The sequence below is a fragment of the Parambassis ranga genome, chromosome 2 (genome assembly GCF_900634625.1).
Source record: "Parambassis ranga chromosome 2, fParRan2.1, whole genome shotgun sequence".
Taxonomy (NCBI): Eukaryota; Metazoa; Chordata; class Actinopteri; family Ambassidae; genus Parambassis; species Parambassis ranga.
In genome coordinates this window covers 15224553-15243910 of record NC_041023.1, presented here as the reverse complement: position 1 = coordinate 15243910, position 19358 = coordinate 15224553, and positions in this window count along the sequence as shown.

The following is a 19358-nucleotide window of genomic DNA, read 5'->3' as shown; positions in this document are numbered from 1 at the left end:
AATATTTCAGGCATATAGAATAGAATAGAATAGAATAGAATAGAATAGAATAGAATAGAATAGAATAATTTTATTCATAAACAACAAGGTTCTGAACTGCATGGCAAGTTCATAGATTGTATTCAATTAATTCAAATTAACCACTTCTATTTACATCTACTATCTATCTGCATTGTAAACCTGACGAATAGAATTAATTAGTAATGTTTAATTAAAAAAAAAAGTATAGGTTTATTTTTGTAAAGTTAAATGTGACGTAAAATTACAACAGTGGGCCTCTGGGGGTTAAAGATGGAGAGGGACACGGTCCAGGAGGTAGCTGCTCTGCCTCTATAGACCTAGGCCTTGAATTTGGAAGTCTTTGATTCATGACTGTGATTGTGCTATTGTACGGTGTACAGGGTGCTTTTGGCAGCAGTTCATGAAATGACAGAGGACTTCATCTGTTTATTGGTTTGAACTCGTTTTAATGGTGTGGACATAATAAAGTGCCTAATACACTTTTAAAGGTCACCCTTCCAACACTGAAACCAGGGCCATTTGGTTTTCCACTTAGAAGCAGCACAATGAAATGCAAGATGCAGTGTTATAATGTCAAGAGGACTGGTATAACTTTCTGCATGGATCTTGGTTCTTATACTGCCGTGCAGCCCACTGCTCTGAATCAGAATCCTTTTCAGACTGATCAGACATCTTTTATATGTGACAGCTGATTTTATGAAGTCTTATGTGTGTGGAGCATAAAGAAAAAGAACTGTTAACCACCAGCCCGTCTTACCATTGTGTTCATTGGCCTCACTCCCAAGCAGCAGCTCTGACTTGACGCCAAGGGCATGGATTTTTTTAAAGCTAAAGTTAATGGGTTATTCTCTCTGTCTGCAGTTTGAATGACAGCAATGCTAATTGCAGCGCTTCTGATAGATTCTGACAGATTTAGTGTTGTGGTCTGTAATCATGCCAATACAACTAAACAGCAAAAGATCAACTGGCTAACTCAGGCTCCGCTCTCAAGTCACATTGTAAACATATAATTGCTCTACAATAAAAAATCAAAAAGCCATCATTAGTTATTTATCTTAAATGTCCCTACAGGTATCTTTTGCTGTCATGCCACTGCAACCCAAGTTCTTTACCAGGTGACAATGAGAGCCACTCCCCAGGAGAAGCAGCTGTGATGCAGTTTCTGGTAGGATGATTAAAAAGGTACGTGCACAGTGCTGACGGATGGTGATGTAATCGCAACGACTGATGGAGGTGTCGGAGAGGTTTAGTGAACACAGTCATCTCTCTGCCCACCACAGAGGAGCTCATTCTTCACACGCATGCAATATATATATATATATGTAGGGGCCCTAATGAGTAACTGGCTGCACACAATAAAAGACGAATCTATACAATTCTGTCAATAAAAGGGACTCAGGCCTCTTTCTCAAATATTTGTTCTGTCACTGATTAAGCCATACCTTCCATGTTCTCATACAAGTACAGTCATCTGAAATGTTGGGACATACCTTGGCATTGTTGATGTCATCGTTGCCGTGGATACAATATTTCTGCTGCAGTTAAAAAAGGAATATCATCTAGTAGCCAGCCAACTATGCGGGCATGTACCTTGAAACAGAGTAATCCAACTGGCAAGGCATGACAGCATTGTTTTGTTCTGCTCCAGGACACCTCATCTGCTGTTAGTTTGTATAAGTAAGTTGTGTGGGAGGATTGGAATGGGCCGAGAGCACTGTCACAGGCACAAAATGATACTTACTGCATGTGTCCATCACATTTAAATTTAAGCGTTGGATAAACTTTCCTCTGTTTGTCAAGTTTCATCTGGACGGTTTTTGAAAATATAAAATTCACCAGTAACTGCCACGGTCACATGGTACACAAGTGGTTTGTGCAGTGTGCTGTGAAAACAAATAAAAGATGATTTACTTGGGGATGAGATGAGCACTATAAACAATGGAAAGAGAGAGAGGAAGCAAACTGATGTAGACAGAAATTAAACTAAAGTGTGAAATTCTTGTGAGGATTAGTGTTAGTCAAGAACAGGAACAATGTTTAAAATAGAAAACAACATTTATTATATGTGTGTATATGTAATATATTTATTATATATATGAATATTATTATATAATACACCAGATTCAGCATAAAAACACATGGTTAATCATGCAGGGGAAGTCAATATTTCAGTTGTGTTGTTTATTATTCTCACTTTAACAGATGTGAGATGGGCACATTTTTATTTTTGCACACTAATAGTTACCTAAATAATAATTGTGCACACATAGATATTCTGGATTGACCGAGAGCGCTGTAGTTGTTCAATAATAAAATTAATCTTCAAAAATACAAATTGCCTAATAATTGTGCACACAGTGTGCCTATGAGACACACTTAGAACAATGCCCTATTACTTCCTTCTGCTTTTCCGTGTGCATCAGTGACACATTTATTATTTCTCACTTGTTGTGTTGCAATTTGTTTTAAAATTCCAAGATGACTAAAAACATCCATAGACAGTTACAGGTGGTAGAACAGGTGGAGCAGGTTGGCAGGTTAAATATTAAAGCTTCCTGTTTTGTAGTATTAGGTTGTAAAGTTGTGGCATGATGCTCCACGCCTTCTTTAAGCCTTTTTCAGCTATTGCCATTCAAATATGTATCAATTTTTACATATTCTGTGGCTCAGTGGTGTGCCGTCTTGATAATTATTCCATAAATAAGTTTGAAATGAGCTTCAATTAAGAAGTAATTGCGGCGCTGTTGAGCAGTAACAAGATGCTAATGAAAATCTCGGGCTTACGATGGGAGTGGGAGATTGCTTTTAAAATGAGCCTGCCTCACCACTTCTGCCCTCTGTGGATGAAGGAATTAAACAGCATGGGTCTGGTTATAAGGGAAGTCCCAGCTAATTGCCTCCAAATCCCAGTGAAGTCCATTTGTGCCAATAATTGCTTGGTGATTGTCTCTGTGGCCTCTCAACTCACAGAGCTGCTTCACAGTTTCTGCTGGGATTTCTCACAGGCTGCGTTGCATAGCTGTCGGGATGCCAGTACCATTCAAATCAGCGCTGTTTTATTAAGCCTGGGATGACTGACGGATTATTATTATGATTTTTTTGAGTTGTAAATGCCTTCCACTTTTGTTTTAGGCATTAAAAATAGTTGCATTATGTGAAGTGTGCTTTGAATCTTTTTGTTGTATAGTGTTATATAAGTCAAGTGAATTGTGGCAAGGTTTTTTTTAGGCTTTAGCTAAAAACATGTCATGTTTTTTTTCAGATGTTCAGGGTTAATGTGTTAATGTTTTGCTCATCAGATCATATATTTACCTGGGTCTATACAAGCTGTCTGAGATATGTTTTCACTCCCAACATGGGGTGCTAATAAATTAAATATGTGAATTATATCTTCTGACTGCTCTAACAGTAATAAACCAGGGGACAATCTTTTATTGTCACAGCACTGATCATGTTGAAACCTGGATCATGGCAAAGATCCTGTTTAATCCAGTCTAACCATGAATGAACAGGTTCATGGATTTCAGGGAAACCTTTCACTTTCACTTGTTAACGGCCTGTGCAGGATATATAAATAACAAATAACACTGACCACAACACATGTTTTTGTGACTTTGTAGCACTCTGATTGCAAGTTAGCAAAGCTAAGCAAAGTATTTGAACTATAAGGGCAACTCAACCGCTAGCAGCCCGTTGCAGTGTATTGCTTGTGTTTAGAGTAGCTACATCTTTTGTGTTGTTTTCTTTCTTCTCTCTGGTCTCTAGTACATACACATTGTACCATTTTTAAAATGTGGTTATTTTTGTATCTTTACATTTTTTTCTATTCCTGCCAACTGTGAGTATTTATGGCAATGCTTAGCACTGCTGATGCTCATGGTGTGTTACTAATTTATCAATTGCAGCTGTGTTCGCCCTGCTGTGATGCAGCAGAGATGGATCAGTCACAAGAATGTCAGTTTCAGGCAGTTTTATTCACTCTGACAGATGAGCATTATGGGAATTTCTTGTGCGTGATACCACCAGCTTTCCCTCCAACAACCTGTGAATGATAGACAGTACCTCTGCCCAGTTGTTTTATTTTCTTCAGTTTCATATTTTAAAGCACTAATTTATACCATGTTTTTCTGCAGGAACAGATTTGTGTGTGTGATAAGCTCTTTGTTAGTTCTCTGTTAGGCCTATTTTTTTCCGATTTATTGTAATATCTTTTGATAAATTTTGTCCATCTCGCATCCACACCCACTGCTGGTGTCAGTGTTTATGCAATCTATTTGCATAAACACTTATAAACTATAATTACATTAACTGAAATTGTGTAGTAAAAAAATGGCATAAATTATGAAGCATTAATCAACATTAATCATAATTTAACTAGAATTTAATTAGAATTTAACTCATTTAACTGTTATATTTATATTGAATGTTTCCTATTTAGAACATAGCACAATGGTTTGTGTAACAGCTAAGCTTGTGTTGCCCTCTTGTGGTGATTCATATACACAACAGCCAGGTGCCACTAGAATGAAATAGCTCCAGCTTGCAGCATCAGAGACCCACAGCATCACCATTTTAAAACTGCAACTTCCCTGCCTGCACAGGCATTCTGGGTTATAAAATGTGCATTTTGGTCTCAATATATTCCTATGGCTAATCCTAATCTATAATTTTGGATGCAGATAAAAGGATTAAGACTTTTCTTCCAAATGTCAACTAATGGTGCAGTTTAGTGCAGAGGAGTGATACATGCATATGAGCATCAAAAGAGATGTTTCGAATGATCTAATATCTAATAAATGTAACCCTGAAAACCACCAAAATCTGCAATAATAACAGTGTTTGTGTGACTTTGAAATAAATAAATCAGTGTTTGCTTACTTCAGTATATCTAAGAAGCCATTGACTCATGTAAATCTTTGGTTTTCCTGCTTATGTTACATTTTTGGTTGTTTCCTGTTTTATTTTGAAAGTCTGTTGTCCTTGTGTTTCTGTGTGTGTTTTACTTCCTCATGTGTTTCCCGCCGTGTTGATTGCCTGCCCTGTCCTGATTGTGTTCACCTGTGTCTTGTTAACCCTGTGCTTCCCTTTGTCTTCCTCAGTTTGTCTCTGTTCCTTCCTGTGTGTTTCTGTTCATTTGCCCTTCGTTTGACACTTTGGTTATTATTTTTGTTAGCTGTTTGTGGATTTAGTTTCGGCTTTGTGTTAGTAAAGCTCTTCTTTTGTTGGACTTTGGTTGATTTGGTTAGTCTGCATTTGGGTCCTCAGACCCGACATTGTTATTTCCTACAATAATGGTAACAACTCTGGGAATATGAAAATGCATTGTACAAATTGTTCCTAGTTTATTTCATTTTTAGTCAAATCAATTCTTTTCTTTTTTTTCAAATATATGGCTTTATATTGCACCGAAGGCATAATGTGAGTCCTCCTCTTCTGGCCATGATCACATTGTTTGATTCTTCTGTTTTTTTTCCTCTCCTTGTCTGCCCCCATTCTCTATTCTTTATTCTCTATTGTCAGACATCTTCACAAAATGCACATTTGTCACAACATGCACATTTGTCACAACACATAATGAACATCACTAATGAAAGTGACATCATTGTTCCGTGCTGCTTTGTTGTCAGCCATTCTGAGCAGGCAGCGTTCACTTAAGATAAAAAAAGGCTTGATGACTGTATAAAATGTTGCTCCGTCTGCAGCACACGCAGAGTTAAATTTCTAATTAAAGTGGTTTGAGGCAGCACTGATACTGTTGTCTGAGAATTACAAAGCGCTGGAACTTTTACTGTTGCCATTTAAAGAGCATGTCTCTGGATAAACCCTGTGTGTGTTTAATTAAATAGCAGTCAGGGAGGCATCACACTAATGTTGAATTTTTTTTGTATTTAAGGTGATGACAAGCAAAAAAAAAAACATAGACAGGCCTCTTCTGCTTTCTCAGTCCTGTTTGTAATAAGAAACAATCAAGCAACCAATCAAGGGATCTTGTGATGTATGTATAACTGTCTGTTTAATTCAGGCGAGCATCTGGGGAGCTTATCTCAACACTTGTCTAATCTAATTTCACTGCTTTCAGTTTCTTGTGAGGCTAATCATTATTATTAAAAAAAGTAAGATGTTTTTATCTCAGTACATTTATGACTCACATCCACATGCTGCGTTAATTGATGCTTATTTGTGTAGCGTGATTCCTTCCTATGCTTAAGAGGCTCAAAACTACCAAATGTGCAATTATGATGAACTGGCTGTAATGATTTCTGTCATCATTTTTCACTTTGCTGACTAGGCCGGATTATTAATCTGAGGTCTGAAAGTTCCCAGGTTTAGAAAACTTAGAAGTAGTGCGTGGTTAATTGAACATTTGTCAGAGTATGGAGCATTAGCTGGAATGATGAAGTGAAAGTCTTTTTGTTTTCTGGGGTTGACAATCGGTTAACACGCCACACTCAGGCTGACCTGACTATTGGATGAATGGATGTTGCTCTAGTTTATAGTTTATTTCTCCAATTTTTTGGAAAAATATATGGAATGCCAGAGTGAATGTTTCAACATCCCCTGGTTTATGATTCATTAGTAATCATATTTTTTTATCGGAGCTGGACAATTGTGTTCTCGAATGCAGCTCCTCTGGCTGGATGCACATGTGAAAGGGCCTCTTTAAAACCAAATATTAGTATAATAAACATTATACCTTCTGAACATAAACATATCAGATGGATTTTCAGAACATATCAACAGATTTTCTGACATTTGTACTGTGCAGTCGTGGTCAGAGGTTTTGGCAAATATAGAAATTTTGTATTTAACCACTTTTAATTATTATTGTTTCTAGAATGTTAAATGAAGTCATTGCAAAGAGCTTAAAATGTAGTTCATCACAAAAATTATCTAGCTGTGTTTTAGCCGCAGCAACATATGACCAACTAAGGTCATTTTATTAATCCAATGCTTAGCAGCTCTATCATTCTGATTACACAGTAAGAGCAGACTGATTGTTATAAAGGGAAGGCAGTCAAGTTCCGGTGGTACCTCCAGAGAAATGTATGCAGCCATTTTTGCCTTGCATCAAGATATTCTTACATGCAAGAAAATAGCTGCTTTCCTTTGCAGATCGAAATTCTACCGCAAACAGCACAAAACTGGTGCAACAATTTTTTTCGATGAAGCCCCCTTTCAGCTGCTGCATGTGGGGTTGCTTCTTCTTAAAGTGGCTCTTTGGATCTGCGGCTACAAAAGTCCCCAGATTTTATTCCATCAAGAACCTGTGGTTAATTCCCAAAAAACTCATAACGGCAAGAATGGATCTAATATCAGTGAGGAAATGCCAGAGTGAATTGGGTATTACTTGAAGAAGAACTGTCTACACTGTAAATATTAACATTATGAATACATCTGATGTATCTGCTAAAAGAAGTTTTTAATGCTTGAAATGCTTATAACCTCATGTGAAAAAGACGGTCTAAGAATACTGAAGTAGCAAGGATTGCCAAAACCAAAACCTTTGGCCATGACTATAGATATAGGTATGGTGGTGTTGATATAGTCATGTAACTATGTTGCTGCTGCTGGTGGTTGTATTTAGTCATATGTGAACATCCTGCTGAACAAAACATGTACTGTAAGAAGCTTGTTTTCTGTAATAATATGAAAAGCAATAGAGAAAAAAAGCCCAGTGGCTATTTTTGTTGAAGGAGCTCATGGGATGCTAACTTCCATGGTGGCCAAGTGACAAAAATACATCAACCCTGCTGCACTTTATTGTGCCTATTAGCAGTATGCCAACCTGCAACTGTCAAAGCTGAAAAGGGAAGCAACTGTTGTCATGGAGACGTAGGCTAGCAGAGCATCAAGTGAGAGAAGAAAGAGAAAGAGAGAGAGTACAAAATACAAAGAATTATCTACAGTAGTAGAGCAATAATTCTCACTGCCAGAAGGGGGAGACAAAACTGAGGTACTGTAGCTTTAAAGACCAGCTTTCTATAACAGTGAAGTTGCAAATGCCTGCAACTGATTTCACATACACATCTTAAGTTTCTGTATGACGCCTAGTGCATACAAGCTAGCCTCTGTGAAACAACTGTAAAACTCAGTGCGGTACTTACATAAGAAAATGATGAGTCAACTTTGACTAATGCGGCTGCACGCTGTGTGGTCTGTACATTAGGCTCACGAGAAGGTTGTCAAGGCTGAGAAGGCAAGAAAAGGGGAGGGCAAGATTTAAATAGCACTGAAGCTGAGAGACCCTCATTGCAAGGTTAGAGCCAGGAGCACCGTGACATCAACGGCTTTACAGAAACAGAATGAATTTGTGTTTTAGCATGTTGAGAGCACAGGTCACATGATTCATAAAAGGGCCATGCTGACACAAATCAAGTGTGTCATTTGCTGTTTTGCCCCAACAAAAAAAATGGCCTGAATTTAAAAATGTCAGTTACTGTGTGGTTTTCCTTTCCTCCCATTTTAATGATCACTCAGCTTTCAATAACAAATAAAAATTGAAAATCAGTCCTGAACAATGCAGAGCACAGTTTTAATTAAATTCACTGGGGGGGGGGGGGTACTCAACTTAAATCTGAGCCATGTCCTTCTGCTGGAAATGTAAAGTGACAGGGAGACCTTTACTCCTTCACAAACACTTTTGACACATTGTTCCGTGCTCTGTCACAGATGATTATTTCATTTGTGATGAGTCATAAATCAGTATTTATGAATGTGTCATGTAGCAGCAAGAAGCCCGTAGTCAGGCCTTATGAATGTGTTAATCATCGGGTTATTAAGAGAGCACATTTAATTCCAGGCTCACGCAGCACTCTGTCTGCTATTATTTATAACTGTACTCTTAGAATTAACGGTCACACATCACCCACATTATATATCAGGTAGTGTTTTAAGGGTGACTTGGCACTTCATTTATCATTTGGCTTATCCTGACATTGACTTATATCCTCCTACAGGGTGAATATCTCTCCCTGTGGTTGGCTTGTTTTCTGATTCCATATGTTCTGTGTGCAGTTTGCTTTCATTTGCACAAAGTTCAGGAGTAAGGAGATATGCAGCCATCTCTGTCGCAAATTAGAGTCCTTATGGCAAACAACAAAGCTTGAAATCGTCCAGACTGTGAAGTGTTTAATTGAACATTTGCTCCTGCAAAGCATTTGTCACATTTATTTGTGAGAGTGTTGCACAGCATTCACCTCCGTCTCACTGCTTCTTATCTGCTCTTTTGAGGGCTGCATCAAAATGCTTTGTTTCACCCTTTAAGCCATGCATGGCTGTGTTGGCTTTGGCTGGGTTTTTATAACCCTTATATACCAGCCGAGTCCCCTCTGATAGATGATTAATGATCCACTGACTTGCTTTGCCAGAACGGGGCCATCTACACAGACTCTATCACTTAAGACAGTGAAGGGCAAAGCCCAATAACGTGCTGTATGCAGTGTTGGGGAGTAACGATCTACATGTAACACCGTTACGTAATGTAATTACAAAATGAACGTATTTGTAATTAGTTACAATACTGGAGAAAATTATGTAATTAAATTACAGTTTCTTTTGGAAATTTTAAGCGTTACAATTTTAATTACATTTGATTTGAACAACTTTCAGAAAAGCTTGAATTTCTTTTTTCACGCCACATCCCCTGTCCAAACTGCACCCACTTTGTTTACGTAGCGGTCCAGCTGTTCTGTGACTTTCAGAAACAGAGTATGATTAAATCAGCTTTAGTATCATAAAGTTTGCGTTAACAGTGTTATTGATTAAGATTTAGCCTAACCATTAGATGTTAAATGTTAATCTTTATTAGTTAATTGAGATCATTATTTAAGGTGTGTTTTATCGACATCAGCTAGCTGGGTTACCTTATCAAGCAGTAGGCTACTGGCTGAATTGTGCACTTTTATCATTAGGTCAACATTCTATTAAATTGCACAAACATAATGCAACACATTGTAATTATTTGTATTGCATTGTATTTGCATTGTTTTATGTGTTTGTTTGTTTTTGTAGAAGAAAAAGTAGAATAATTATAATAATCTAATCCATCCCAGGCATGTGCAGAGGGGGGAGCTGCCCCTTTACCTGCCCAAAATGCCCTTTTGTCAAAGTGAATTTGTGATTTATTTTTTATCGTTATTGTGTGTCTGTGGTCCAAAATAATAGTAAATGGAACGATATAATAACTTAGAGCTACGTTCGTCAGACATATGATCCACGACGTAGCCTCACTGTCCTGACGTGCCCTGTGGCTAAACGCTGCTAAACTGCTAGAGACGGTCGGCCACTGCTGGTCAGGTGAGCAGGTTCTGCAGTGCTGGTATTCGTTCATGCACGGTGTAGTTTAAGATTAAGATTAAGATTTACTTTATTAATCCCTGTGGGGAATTGAGTTGTAGTAGCAGCATATCAAAGTGTATACATACACGCACATGGCAGCAACAGAAAAAGAATATGTTCATACACACACATAGAAGCAGATCAAAGAGAAGATAGAAGCATAACAACACAGTTAATGTAACTGAGAAGTTTGAAATGCAACTGTAATGATGCTTTAGTCCAAGTTTGTGAGCACAGCTCTGACAGTCACAAAGGAGTTATACAGTCTGATGGCGGATGGCAGAAATGACTTCCTGTACCATTCCTTAGAGCAGCGGGAGTCTGTTGCTGAAGCTGCTTCTCAGTCTGTCCACAGTGTTGTGGAGAGGGTGGGAGGGATTGTCTGTGATTGACAGCAGTTTAGCCAGCACTCTTTTCCTCACCACCTCCTCCAGGTTGGCATGCTTAAAGCCAACAACAGACCCCGCCTTTTTAATGCGTTTGTCCAGTCTGTTGGCGCCCTTTGCTTTAATGCCTGATCCCCAGCAAACCACAGGAAAGAAGATGGTGCTCGCCATGACAGACTGGTAGAACATGTGGAGCATCCTGCTGCAGACATTGAAGGACCTGAGTCAACTCAGGAAGTACAGTCTACTCATGCCCTTCTTGTAGACAGTCGTCGATGATGTCGTCGACATCATATGCGACGATGTCGTCGACATCATATGCGACGATGTCGTCGACATCATATGCGACGATGTCGTCGACATCATATCACATCACATTATCGACGACATCATCGCTTGTGATGTTTTGTTTGTCAGATGACAAAGATAGGATGGAGGGAGGGGCTCTGGCTCTCCGCAAGGATCATCGGCATCCCTCTTCCCTCCCTCCAAGACCTCTATGTCATACCAATCTCATATAAGCTGCTATAAGTTAAACCAACAACCAAACCAACAAAACATTTAGTTTATTTAAGTGGGGTGGTCAATGGGAAATTGACTCACTTTTGGAGCCACCTTTAAGTGGCCGCTTTAGGAACTACAGATTTTCTCACTTTTCCTTTCCTTTACCCCTAAACTTTGAGACTGAGACTAAACAAAGCTGAAAATAGGGTTAATGTTGCATTTGCATTCTTCGGGATGCCAAACACACAAATTAATGCACATGTCTGTGTCAATTAGCCGCGACAAAGCTATGTGTCAGACGCTATATATTTTGTTTGCTTTGTAAAACTAACTAAACTTTTAATATATTCTAATATTTATATGGTTCCAGTAATAGTAATAGTTTGTATCAAGGCGCTTTTCATAAACCCAGAGCCTGAATCCACACAGGCAGCATTGGCGAGAAGCAAAACAGACACATATGACGTATGCTGTATAAAACCTATACACAGAAAAGGTCTGTACATTATAGCTACATATATGTCTACAAGCTGTAGTCTAAAATAATCATAACAATCATGAATGGATGAATGTGGTTTCTGCTATGTGCTGCACTCAGTGATGCAAAAGAATCCATTAAAACTGCCTTGTGTTTCGCGGGTGCATGCTTTCCGCGCTCTCTCTGCCTTCTTTTCTCCACGCTTTGGCAAATCCACTCCAAAATACCCATACACCATATTACAAGGTGCTTCGAGGAGAATCGGCGTGAAATGATATGAAATGACCTGTGTCCATTGTGTGACTCAAAAAACTGCTCCTGTAATTGGTTTTGTCTTCAGAAACCACCACTACTCCTTATTCCATCTTTATGTATTACCTGCAGCTGCAGGGCGGATGCTTCCTGCCAATCCACTGTATCCTCAGGAGCGAATGAGTTATTAAGTCTGGGTAAACATGCAGCACCTCCGCCCAGATAAGGGAGATTTAAAAAGTGATGGATAACAATGAGATTAAAAATAAACAAACCTTGATGGGGAAGGAATATAATGTTTGAGAGGAGGGGATGGATGGGAAGGAGGGAGGAAGAAGGGACGTGTGCTTAGAAATGTTTGTTTCATTTATGGAAATCTTTCAAGACCTGTTTGGTTTACTCAAGATGAAAAAAGCCTCGCTATTCATTTCCTGCTGAACAAGCACTGATTATGCAATATCCTTGAATATCAGTGAATTTCAGGCTGCTGGATTAGAGCGTCTCTGTCAGTCACTGAATCTGCTGTTACAGGTAGGACTAACAGCGCAGAGGGAAACAGTATGGCATTGACTGCTTTTGATCACAATGGCTGCCAAATAAATAATGCACATGCTGCACATCAATTATTTCTCTTGGCCCCTCCAACCTGTTGTACTGTAGGATTTTCAAGCACCCCTAAAAAAAATAAATTAAAAAAAAAAACTCATAGTAAACAATCTGGATGATGCAGGATTTCACCAGCCGTCAGCTGTAACACAGTGGCAAGGACAGAAACCCATCTGCCAGAACCATCACAGACCAACACAGCAAACTTCTCTCACTTGTCAGCTGAAACTATTTTTCACTCCTGACATCTGTGTTGGCTTTCCATCTTGTCCGTAAATTGAATCTCAGATCCTCCTCCCTCCCGGTTTTCACTCTGTAAAAAAATGAAAGACACGCAATGAATCCACAAACAAGGCTGAATCCACAAGGATGAATTTCTTGTCCCGTGGTGCAGCAAATTGTATTTTTTTCTTTTCCCCACCTTTTTCCCAACTCCGGTAGATCTAACCGATAATTAATAAACATGAAGCAGAAAGCAGCGATTTATTTTTACTGACACATGGGAAACAGTATGAGAAAGGATTCTTCATTAGGATGTCTAAATGCAGATAGACAGAGGAAAAGATTCAGGCTGTCCGTCTTAATCTGTGCTGTGAATTTCATTTACACTGGCAAATGCTATATATCAAGCTGGATGTACTGACAGGTCTGGTTGTCTGGCTTCACCTGTGCCTCCAGTCATACATTTATTCCAAATCACTGTGGAGTTAAAACTCAAAGACAGTCAGTGATGCACCTTGGCACTCTCCGAAACCCATTATATTGGAGCAAATAGAAAAGCTGTGTGCGTCTGGTCCGACCACAGCAGCCAAAAAATGTCGACTTTAGGTGGTGAATTAGCAGAGTATAGGAGGGGAGGTGAGGACAGATGTGGCCAGAGCTGATGGAGAAGCAGTGAAGCAGTTCACTGCTGCAACATAAAGAGAGGGTGTGATGGTGCTGGTGGTGGTGGTGGAGGTGAGGGGGATGGGATGGATGTCCCTCTTCACGGCTGTGTAAACCAGGCCGATGCAAATGACTTTATTACTCCTGGGAATGTAATTCATACAATCAGTTGACTGGTGAAGCGATGAGGATGCTATTTATAATAAGTGAGAATGGCATTACGGTGTCGGATTGGTGCAGAGCGTGGCCCCGGTCTGATTATACTGTCATATTATTTAAAAGACGCGCTTTTGTTTGCATGCTTGCAAATAGACAACTGTGCAAAAACCCATGTCTGTTTCCCCCTTGAATGAACAATGCCTGTCCTGAGCTGGGTTCTATTGTGACTCAGGAGGCTTTACATTGCAATGCAAAAAAACAAAAGCCTGCAGAAAAAAATACCACCCACTTTCACATCTCTTTGAGACTGTCATTCCAAACCAAAGACTATTTTCTCGCTGCCAGTCATGCAGGGATAGCACTTCAAGGTCTGCCAAGGTTGAAAGTAAAAGATGTAGCAGATGTAAGACGCCTCTCCCTCGCTTCTTTGTCACTCGCTGACAATGTGTATAACCTTGCGATCTCCTTTATTATTTCACTTTTTTACAAATGGGCAGATCGACACCGCACAAAAAGAAAACACAGCAGCATTGAATTTGTCACACATCGCACTCTTTAAGGAAAAAGGTCACCGGAGCAATCTGTGATGTGCGCAGATCTGGATCTTTATTATGAGTGACAATGACATAAAGCTAAGTAATGAAATGGATGGAAGGAAGAGAGGCGGGGACTGGCAGAGGAGTGAGTTGGGGGAGGTTGTACTGTTTATGTTGCAGCTCTGTAAAAGGACTGTTGTGTATAAGTTGTGTAAGATTAAACCCCTGAAGCTGAGGATGCTGTGATGCTGCTGCTGCTGCTGCTGTCTCTCTCAGCACATCACACCAAGGATCGATCTTAATGTACAGACAGATTTTAGAGCATAATTATTCTTGCAAGCTTCAAATGGAAAGAAACAATTAGTGTATGGGGAAGAAAAAAAAAGTAGGTCGCACATGACAATCTTGCAAATGCAGATCATTAATTCATTATTGTGATGTAGAGGCTGCCTTTGCAGTTGTGTCTAAATGCATAATTAATCAGTGGCATTGAAGCACTGGAGGAAACTTTGACTAATGAGAGACAAAGAATGTATAAACAGTATTGAAATCAAACAGGCGAGGAGAGGAGAGGAGAGGAGAGGAGAGGAGAGGAGAGGAGAGGAGAGGAGAGGAGAGGAGAGGAGAGGAGAGGAGAGGAGAGGAGAGGAAAAGGAAGAGGAGAGAAGAGAGGAAGGTGAAGAATCACGTCTGTAGAGCGCTTATGTCAGCCAAGGTCTTGCTTCATAGTCTCTCTCTCTGCAGCAAGAAAGAAAAGTCAAATAGCGTGACAAGATTACACGGTTGGAGGGGATTACTTTTCACACTTGTGGAGTTTAAATATGCAGGTATACAAAAATCCAGCTTGCAGTGAAGCAAAAAAAAAAGTTTTTTTTTCTTATATCAGGAATTCCACTCAAGTCAGGAAAAAAATAATTGATTTTTGCTGTGATATGCTAAATCTATTTTTAGCCTGTGAGATGGATGAGAAAGATCAATGGATTTGGATGGTGTTCTCTTACAATATATACTTTATTGATGGGCAGCCTCTTGTCTCAGATACAAGAATTAGAATGTGTGGTTAGATCTGAGGGTAATGATGTCTGGAATACTGTCAAATGGATCAAATAGTCACATTAAAGTGTGAAGTTGTCCCTGCTTTAAGGAGTGTAATAGAGGGTAGATAAGTCCTTGTCTTCCCTCTTGGCTTCGTATGTTCTGCCCTAGTCGTCCCCCCCTCTGGAGACCCGATGAGATCCCGTTGTTGGAATACTGCCTAAACTACAGATGAGGGGAATTAAGAGATAAACAGAGTAGAAATAATCCAATTACCTCTAATGGGCATGCCCACGATGGAACTATCCAAGGAAGCCTGCTCTAATTAGTGTAGCGCTGTAGCTGTGTTTACAAGAAGGCACTTCCAAGGTGAGTTAGAAAGTATGAACAGATGAAAAAAACATGAAAAGAAATGATGGCGCAAGCAGAGCAGCTTCAATACAACATTGAATAAGTTGTATTGCAGCAGCCTCAGTCTTCTCACTGAGGCATTTCTGCACTTCTTAGAAATCAGACATCACATCTCAGTCAAATAACCCTGAGCTGTTTGTTTTGTGTTGTATTGGAAATATGACTTCAGCTCTCCTAAAGTATCTATGAGGATTCATTCATTTCTAATTAAAAATGTATAATAAATGCAACATCACAGGTTTTACTAGAAGGTAAACAAAATCAGCAAGGATAATAAACAATACATTATGCTGCAGATAAGGTCCAGAGGTATTGATCTATTGATTTGTTACAGCACCTTATGTGCCTGCAATGGAAGCAGTAACATTGAATGGGATTAGATGGAGGTTCCTGTGAATGATGGCCGAGTTCTTGGTTTAAAAAAGAAGGTCAATGTCAACCAACAAAAGCATAACAAAAGCTTTTGTTGGCTCTGGCGGCCTACTGAAAGGCAAAAAACTGTTTTAATGAATCTATTGATTGTTGAAACAACTAATAGGATTATAAATCACACAATTAGTCTATGAGTCTTAGTGATCAGCTTGAGGTTGGCCATTTGCTAACTAACAATGAGGACAATAAAGATGAATGTTTCAATTACAAATATGTCATTTATTTAAATTTCCTGCCCAAATATTATTAGTAGTACAACAGTTAAAGTAAGATTAATCAAAACGCTATTGATCAAACACTGACTAAACAACACACAGGATGGCCAGAACAGCACATTTGACTGGTGTCATCTGGTGTCTGGTGGCTATAATCTTGCTGCAGATATTTACCTAAGGTAGGAGGAGGCTGAGCTTCATGTACCTCATGGTAAAATCATGAAAGCCTGGGATTATCAAAAGTACAGTAAAAGTTAGACCAGACTGTTAAAAAGCTTTTCATGGAGATATGAGTGGAAAAATAATCTGGGTTTTGTTAAAGTTTTATGGCTCTCCAAGCTGAAAATTGAGAGTTTGAGACTCTTTTAGACTGTTCCAAAGAGAGGGATCAATAGAGCGACTGATATTGAGCGACCGTGGTAGAGTCTATAGAAGTAATATAAATACATTTCTACATTTACAGATAAAAATAGCCTTACATTAAGGCCCCCTAATGAGTATCTGGCAGCAGTACACCGTGTGTGTTCATAGTAATGAAGGCACATGTCAGTCACAGCAGCTCATTGATTTGTTTTTGATCATGTTCACCCAGCAGATCATTCTGGCACAGACACTATTTTAGCTTTGTGTATCAATTGCTAAGAAGAAAACATTAAAAATAATTATTATTATATAACTACCCTTATCTCTTATACAGACCACTGCATGTCCATGTGGACTCTCCACATACTGAGAGAGCTGGCGCTTTGCCTCCTGCTGGTTTTCCAAATCCTGTTAGCTGTGAGGTGATCATGTTGACACACTGATCCAAACACATTATGACTAGCAGCCATCAGGTTGACCAATCCCCCCAGTAATGCTATTAGGACAGCATGAGACACCCAGGGTGTGCACATTGTTAGCTTCTGCGCAGATCTCATCCTGCAGGAGGGGGAGCAAAGAGCAGCCGTTGACTCCTGCAATGGTTTCCTGACATGGATGTCTCAGTCTTTTTTAAAATGCAGGAAAACGTGCCACACATTTTTTCTGCATTCTGACATTAAAAGCCTTGTTTAATGCATTTTTTCATGTGGTTGTTGTTTACATGCATGATAGTTTTCAACAACAGAAAGAATGGCTCAGATGTGTTGTGCTGTTCGTCAGTTATAACATATAACATACAAAACAAAAAATTGGGCAGAATTAGGAACAAATGTTATAAAGCTAGTAATTCCTTACTAAAGCCGAAGCAAAGACTCACAGCCCTTTTTTCTTCTTCTATAGAAATCATGATGCAGGACGGTCATCCAACAACCATGTGCTGGATAAGCTCCAGGCCTCTAGCCTCAGGGTCAGGCTAACCTTTTTCCAAGAGGTTCAGCCGTTGCTGTGTTTACTGATTCATTCACTGTTGACATGTACTGGTGACCAAAGGCCATATAAAGATGGGCAGTGTGACAGCTCAGCAAATGTGAGGACACATCGATTGCCCCCTGGTGGCTGGCTCCAGTGTAGGTTATAACCTCCACCTCCTTCATGTTAGTGGATGAGACACGGACCCAACTTAAAACTAAAACCTTTTATTTTAGAGATAATTTATGTCTTGTTATCGAGTTGTTATCACACTGATCTGTGCTCAAATGCACATTTTTCTTCATATGGAATTATTGTTGTTAGCTAAAAAGGAGGAAGTAGCATTGGGGTCAGCACCCAATGGAGTTTGGTGTTTGAGTTAATAATGAGGATTCAGGTGTTCCTCTTGTCCTCTACTGTGCAGACTCTTCTTCCACAATGGCACATTTACAGCCTTTTTTACATGATCAGAATCAGAATTCCTTTATTTAATTCTTTTTTGTTACAGACATGCAGATCCAACCAAGAATCAAACATCAAAGATGGCATAGATTTGAAAATATATAATAAATATCTAAGGAACTAAGTGGCATTGAATCCCTGTGTTGTGTGTAAAGTAGAACATATTTACTACTATGACACAAGAATATACAAGTATGAATGTACAATGTCTGAGTGACTGTTACGGTTCAGAGTTCAGTAGTTTGATTGCAAGAGGCAGGAATGATTTTCTGTGTCTCTCAGTGGTGCATCACGGGAGTCAGAGTCTTTTATATCTGTTATATATTATAGGAACAGAACAGGAAACTTTTGTTGTTTAGTGTTACGCACGTGTTACCATCCACCAGACTGACCTCTACTGCAGAGGTCCTGCAAAAACTGTGGTTAGAAATTAGAAAGAAGGATTATTTAAGATTAGTTATTAAGTGATTTGAGATTAAGATGTATATATGTATACTTACCAAACAAATCACAAACTGTTACCATTGAATTGTGTTTTATGAAGAGCAAAATGAAAATAAATAGTTCAAATTATGTGGTATAAAACACAATTTTTACATCTTCAAGCAATTTGTAATATGAAAAATTCAGAATATTAGACCATCCATGTTTCTCTCAATTCATCTTTCTTCTTGACTTTGGTGCAGACGTAGTCTGAACAAAATTTTAATGAGAGGAGTGATTTCTGGATTCATTTTTTTTTTACTCCCAGTGTTTAGTGAATCCATTACTCATTCATGCTTTCCCTCACTTTTAATCCATTTCTCTGCACTTTTCATATTTTAAAGCCCACTTGAGCACTGTCATAAATTGAGTGTTGTGACTAGTCACTGTGGGGACTGCAAAGATAAAAAAAAAAAGACAAGGCAGAAAAACCCTGGTGTGTCAGGAAGAAATGAAAAAATCTCCAGTGCACTGAGAGGATTGAAAGCTTCTCCATGCAGGCTTGTCATATCCTGTGATAGAAGTGCTAAATTAAATACTGAAAAGGCATTTTCCCCCTTTAAAACATTCACTGCTGGGAAAAATTAAAGCTCGCTCTCTCTCTGTCTAAAAGCCTCTCCCAAAAGCAAAGGCAGTTTAAATTAAAAAGGACAGATGCAAACATGGCAGCGGGGACAAAAGGCTGTGTCAAATGTCAAACAAAATGCCAGAAAGCCCTTTTTAATTAATATGTAGGCAATGAAACAGTTGCCTCAACACTGCAGTGCACCTACCGTACAGCACATTACTGGAGCCACTGTGACAGAGACGACACATATTTAAT